Source organism: Rhinolophus ferrumequinum, assembly GCF_004115265.2.
Source record: "Rhinolophus ferrumequinum isolate MPI-CBG mRhiFer1 chromosome 13 unlocalized genomic scaffold, mRhiFer1_v1.p Super_scaffold_3, whole genome shotgun sequence".
In the NCBI taxonomy this organism is placed as follows: domain Eukaryota; kingdom Metazoa; phylum Chordata; class Mammalia; order Chiroptera; family Rhinolophidae; genus Rhinolophus; species Rhinolophus ferrumequinum.
This window is the reverse complement of record NW_022680356.1, coordinates 1,998,508-2,005,631: the sequence shown is the minus strand read 5'-3', so window position 1 is coordinate 2,005,631 and position 7,124 is coordinate 1,998,508.

Below are 7,124 nucleotides of genomic sequence, written 5' to 3'. Positions count from 1 at the left end.
AAGTATGTGCACTTAATTGTATGTTAATCAGACCTCAGAGCTGTTTTTAAAAATCCAGGAACTCCCCCAGCATTCCTCACCTGGGGGAAAGCTGCAGACTGGGTGAGAGGACGAGGACGGCCGGCCGGCTGTGCCTCAGCCCAGGACGCCATTCCCTATACTGTACTGCCACCCACTGGTCAGAGCAAGGCCTCTGAGTGCTGCAGACACGGCCGAGGGGCCACCTCAAATGTCACTGATGCTGCTGTCCAAACCAGGGCCCAGTGTTGCCACATCTTTCTTTTTTTTTAAATCTGGAAATCTAGGTTCCCATTTTTTAATGACACACTTGTTTTATGGCTGGGCTATATTAAAACATGTGTGTGGCCCAGAGTCAGCCTGGAGGTGGTCCGTCTGCAGACTCTGTGCCAACACCTTGCATTTTCTTGCCAGGAGCCAGCCTTGGGGCAGGAGACCAGGCTCACTCCACTTGCTCCCACGAGGGATGAGATATCCTGTGTCTACCCAAAAAGGGAGAACCGTGGACCGAGAGGCCAGGTTTGTTTCCTAAGGCTGTGTCATTATCTGTCCTTCCTGCATCCGAAGTTAAGGCCCTGGTGTCAGTCACTGGGGAGGATGGAGGGAAGGATTAATGAAGACTCATGGAGAGAAAGTTCAAGGCCACAGAGCATGTCCCCCAGAGAGAATTGGCTCCCACTTTCCCCTTTTCCTTCCAGCCAGCAAGGAACTCAGTGTATCCTTGTCCCCTGGATGGGACTGTGGCAGGAACAGAGCACCTCGAAAGCCAAGACACTCCCCGGATAGGAAGCCCACAGAGCGCCCTCAGTCACCCACTAAAGGCAACCAGATGCCCAACCCACCTCCCAGGGCAGGAGGAGAACCAGGGCTTCTGCAGGGGGTCTGTCCCCTTGCCTGACCATGGCTCCGGGCTGGGCAGCCATGGCCTGGCAGACAGTGGCCAGAGACCACCTCCGCTATGAACTGTCCAGCTCCAGCTCCTAACTTCCTAGAGCAGATGAGGTGGACATCTGCTCCCATGAGCTGGGCCTCTCAATGGCCATGAAACCACACGGATGCACCCAAAGGGGTCCTCCAACGTCTGGAGGCTGAGGAAGCCCAGGTCTTTCTTTGGGGGTCAGTTGGTCAGTGTCCATCCACCATGCATGTGAGGAAGGCCATACACATGTGTGTCCTGCTCCTGCCGCAGGGCTGGCCAGACTCGCTGAGAAGTGGCAGCCCGATCCCCGTCCCTGGGCCACTTGTCCACGGGGGCAAAGAGCAGGAGATGTGAAGTCAGATGCCCCTTGCCTGCCCCAGGGAGCCCCCAGCCCTACCCACCTGCCCTTGTTTCCATAGGCAGGTGGAGGGGACCAGCAGTGGACACACAGCCCCTTGGAGGGGCTCCTCCCCTCACTACTGCTCCTGGGTGACAGAAGGCACACATGCTCATCCCAGAAGCCTGGCTCATGCCCAGAGCTGCCGTCTCTCTTGGGGTATACAGCAAAAGCTCCCCGGGGTGGGTGCCCTGGGAGACACCAAAGCAATGACCTGGACCCAGCAGCCAATTCTAGCCTCTCCCAAGGGACTCGAGGGTCAGGGGACGACGTGCTGGGGTGTGGACTGTCCTGCAGGCTCTGAGCCAGTGCTGGGCAGCATCCTGTGGCAGAGGGGTGGGGTCAAGTGAGCATGGCAGGCTGAGGGGAGCAGTGTCTGCAGAAACATGGCCAGGACACAGAGGGACATGATGTCCTGGGCCCACAGCGCAAGCAGTCCTAGAGGAAGCCTGGGAGACCCACCCTGGGGATCAAATGGCAGACGGGGAGCCCTGAGCTGGGGAGGGTCAGGAGCCAACTTACTTGGGCGGGGACACCAGAAATGAGGAGACAGGGATGTGTTAAAGAGCAGCTTATCCAAGACACCTGTTAACGAACGGTGAGGTAAGGCAGAGCATTCCAGGGGGTCAGGCGGACGGGGGCGGGACCACTGCAACGTGCTCTGCACGCCGAGTCTCAGATTTGACTTTCAAACCCTCCGGACGCAGGGAAGCCAAGCCAGGAACTCTCCACCAGATATTCCTTGGGGGTCCCTGTAGATTTGGATGAATCCCTCTCTTCTCGAGGTCCCCAACATACCCTGCACTTCCCAGGCCTGCAGGACGTGACCGTCCTCACTCACCTGTAAGGCTGGGAACACCAGAAGGCTGGCACCGGGCCAGTTTGTCCCAGAAGGCGTCGTAGCATCAGCTCCATAACGTCAGCCTTCGCTGCTTGGAGCTGTCTGGTCATGTTCGGTCTGTGCATCATTCTGAGATGTGACAGTCCACTCAAAGCCTGGTTATTTAAGCATGTTTCTGATCGTCCCATTACAAAGGGAACAGATTCTTACTGGTTGTCTGCAGATATTGCCATGGAAATAAGAAGATTCAGAGGCGGCCGGTTGGCTCAGTTGTTGGAGTGCAGTGCTCATAGCACCAAAGTCTCAGGTTCGAATCCACATGGGCCAATGAGCTGTGCCCTCCACAACTAGACTGAAGAAACAATGACTTGACATGGAGCTGATGGGTCCTGGAAAAACACACTGTTCCCCAATATTCCCCAATAAAAATTAAAAAAGAAAGAAATACGATTCAGTAAGAGTTTCCAAATTCTGGAGAGATCAGGTAGGGAAAAAACATAAATGTTTCATTTCTGTTTACGAAAGCATAATCTATCTACTAAACTCTTATAGATAGCTTAAGTGAAAGGGATTCCTTACGTCTGCAAAATAGAACATCAAAGAACTAGCAATGTTGCAAAACCGTGACCACAATCATCCTTTATCAGTTTATTCAGACTCATGTAATCGATTTTTGTTCGGCTTGATACCCGATTGGCAGTTTCATGAACTCATCAGCTTTTAAAGATGTGATGAGAATGCATTTGATGAGAAAATGTGGTGGTTTCTGTGACGCGTAACAAAAATAACTAGAATTAGGACTGACAGCCTTATACCAGGACTTATGTACAGCAAGAGTGCTGACAAGTTTCTACAAACTTTATACAATTTCTGAAATATTTATGTTAATAGCAGTTACCCACACAAATACAGGGAAGGTTAAAGCATCTCTTCGACTGCATTCTCATGCAATTTAGCAAATCAAATACGTAAACCTAATTGTGTAACATCTCTCTTTTTACAAGGCAAGGGAACAATCTTGGAGACTTTCCAGGGGCCCTCTGGGAAATCCCAAAGTTGGTTCGAGGTCAAAAAAAAACTTCATTTAGGATTTGACTGGGGGAAGACAAAATTGTCAAAAACATATAAAAGCTTGGCTCTTTTAAAAGTCGGAAGTCTTGGTTCTCTTAAATAAGCAAGGGCATGATGAAGGTTAGCAGAAAGCATGGGAAATTATTCTGATAAGGCACAGATCTTGGTGTCCCAGGCAGATGACTCAAGGTAAAGAAAAAACCTTTACAACCTTTTGTTAAGAGCAGACCATGAATCCAAGAAAACGTTGTCACTCCAGCAGAGAGAAGACCAAATTCTAGTTGTGCACTTTGATATTAAGCCTCATTTTTTAAAAAACCGTATAAATAAATCTATTCAAATCTGATTCAACTTGACTACATAAGATCATTTTTTCTCCAAACCTTTTGCAACTTTATCATATTCATTTAGATGTTGTTTTCCTACATTTTCCTCTTTTCATTCTGGAACAAGTCATTCTATTTTAGAATTAAATGACTCTCTTTATCCCTTAACAAAAACATATCCTTCATACCTCATACCTTTGCTTATCAAAAACACACTCTTCTTCCCTCTCACACTTTTCATACACAGTTGCTTTCCTTCACCCTTGTTATTTCTAGTAGTTTTAAAACTTCTATTTTTAATTATAGTTGGCACAGATTTCTAGTAGTTTTAATGACATATATTGGTTATAATTTTTAACCATTTGTAGCCTTTCTGTTATACAGAAAACTAGCAAGTGGACAATAGTGAGCTGCCTCTCACATACCAGGATTCACTATGAGCAGACCAGCACATTTTAGGTATACAATCTCGCAATTTTTAGAAATATGTTTCTTAATAGTACAGTTCTCCATGTTTATTAACAGATCCAAATATACTTAGTTTCTCTATGCCATAAAATCAAAGTGCCGACAGTATATAGGGTTTGCCATGATCTGTTCAGCTAACACATTAGAAGGGGTCCAGAATATGCCACCCCCAAAATATGCCATTTTGGCATAAGGATTATTGTGAGCTGCAGGCAACTAAGAAACAGCAGATATGGGAAGCTTGTCTGCTGAAAAGCAGGACACGAGTTTCCATTTGTAAAGATGCTCCCCCTCCCATAACAACATAACAAACCTTATTAAACAACCCTTATTTACTATATATTTCCTGGTCACCTTTCCACAATTTACAGCCCCTAGGAGCCCAAACCCTCTTTCCTATTTCTAGTCAGTTCTCCCCAATTTATCACTCTTTATTAAAATGGTATGTAAGCAGCAGATTCTAACAGCTTCTTTGGGTTTCTCGCATCTTTTCTGTGAAGCCACCATGCACATAAAGTAAAAATTGTATACTTTTTCTTCTGCTAATTTGTCTTTTGTTAGTTTAATTTGCAGGACTCAGGTACAGAACCTAAGAGGGTAAGAGGGAAAGTTTTCCCTTTCCTATATGGTAAAGTGCTATTTCTACCCAAAAAGAACAATTTTTCATCAAAATTAATGAACAGAGCCCTGCTTTAACCCTTCACACACTCAAGTTGCCCACAGCAAGTTCTGCCTAACACAACAGTGTCTTTCCAAGTGCTTAATGGAGGGAGAGCAGGCACTGACAACAAGAGCCGCCTCTGTCAAAAACTCAAGTCCTATTGGCCCAGCCTCTGCCTGGTGGCGCATTTGTGTTTCAATTTAGTGCTTTATGCAAAGTCAGCAAACTGGATTTGGCTGTTGCCAAGGCCATTTCTCTCTTCACCAGCCAACCTAGAGCTGAGGTGACATTTCTGCAAGCATCCACAGCACAGCTCTCTGCATTCTGGGGCGACCGGTGGCAGATGGAGACATGTGGGGCAGAAGGCGCACATGGACTGTCACACAGGCTGGCCTCGGGTTGGGATGCTGCCCAGTTCTGCCCCTGAGACTCATACAGCCACACTCTGGAGACCTGGAGAACAGGGCTCAGACAGGCGGCGTCATCCTTAAGAGCAAGAGGAGAGGGCTCAGCAGGAGAGGCCAGTGTCAGCCTAGCCAGAGCCCCCTGGCCTCTCAGGGCCTCACAGCAGGGCCAGTCTGACTCAGCTGAGCGGAGAGGAACACGTGCCCGGTAGGCATTCAGGCAGAACGCCGAAAGCACGGCCTGCTTGGTGGGTGCTGGGCACAGGCTGGCTTCATTGTCTGCGGGAAAGCGGAGAAGGGACCCTCATTCGGGTCGCATGTGTCCTTTCAGATAACTATGTAGTTACAACTTGGGTCCTTTCAGCCAGCGTGGGTGCTGACGTCGCTACTCTGACATCAGTGTCCCTGGGCCACTCTGGGGGAGCTGGTCCCCATGGTTCCTAAGGCAGAATGAGTCTGAGGAATGAAAAGCATGCCTGGCTGGTACAACAGGGCCACTGTTTTCAATAGGTGAAAACCATGCCAGCTGGAAGAGATCCATTCAACTCATGTTTACACATGAGAAGCCGAGGCCCAGAGCAACAGGAAGTGACCTGCCCATGGCACAGAAGGAGCTGGTGGCACTGCCAGGGCTTGCTAGTGGCTGACAGCCCACAGACCCAGCCAGCTCCCTCCACTCTGGGTCGAGATGATTTACAGAGCGGCTGTCCCAAATGGACACTTGGGTCATGTCCACCTTTTGCCTGTTGTGGATGATGTTGCAATGCTCGTGGGAGTACAAATGTCTCTGTAAGACCCTGCTTTCCATCCCTTTGGGCGTGTGCCCAGAAGAGGGATTGCCGGGTCACATGGTAATTCTATTACTAATTGTTTGAGGACCCTCCATACTGTTTTCCACAGCGGCCGCACTAGTTTACTTCCCACCTGCAGTGCATGAGGGGCCCCCTTCTCCACAGCCTCGTCAACACTTGTCATTTTCTAGAGGTGGTTCCCTTTTCCTAAGGACACAGTCGTACTGGCTCAGGGCCCCCCGTACACCCTCATCTTACCTGGATCATCTATAAAGACCCTAATTTCAAATGAGGCCACAGTGTCACAGTGCCCGGGGCTGCGGTTAGGGCTTCAACGTGTCTTCTAGGGACATGGTTCAATCTAGGACACAGGTACACACACACACGTACACACACACACACACACAGACACGGGTTGTTTGTGTTTGGCTTTTTACCTAAACGGTGTACCTATTTCCATCTTTTTTTTTTTTTTTAACGTAACAGTGTGTGTTGGAGCTGTTTCTGGCCCAGGATGTTCTTTTTAGCTGCAGCATATTAGTACACAGTATGGCTGTTTGTCTAACGATCTCATGAATGTAGTCATTTAGCTATTTTGGAAACTTCAAACGATGCTGTGAAGAACATTCTTTACAAGCCTCACTGTGCATCTGGGCAAGTGCGTCTCTAAAACAAAGACCTGGACATGTACCTGTTGCGTTGGAGGGTACGTGCATGTATGTTATAAACACCTCCGGCCAAACTGCCCTCCACGAGGGACGGACCGCGTGGACTCCCACCACAGTGGCAGCGCAGAAGCAATTTCCCCAGTCTCGTAAACCCTCGATGTGATCTGTCGTTCCCGGGTTTGATCCCTTTGTCACATGGACCTGCCTTCCCTGGACCGTCTGTGACACTGACCGTCTCTCCACCTGCTCCTGGCACATCCTCTGGGGTGACTTGCCTGTTGTCCCCAAGGGTGAGAGCTGATTCAACAGAAAGGGCTTTACTGTGGTTCAGACACATACGTGTTTGTTTTGTTTTCACATCAAAGAAGTCCTATCAGAGGCAGTGGGCAGCTTCTGTGGCAGCTCCGTGGTCACTAGGGTGTGAGCAGAGCAGAAGCAGGCAGGTGCCTGGTGACACGTTAGAGTCACATGTCTGTCCCTACACTAGGCTGTGGCCTCTGATTGCAGGGTCCTCCCCAGAGCCTATGGTGTTTGGTGCTGGGGTATGAGAGTGAGAGCTC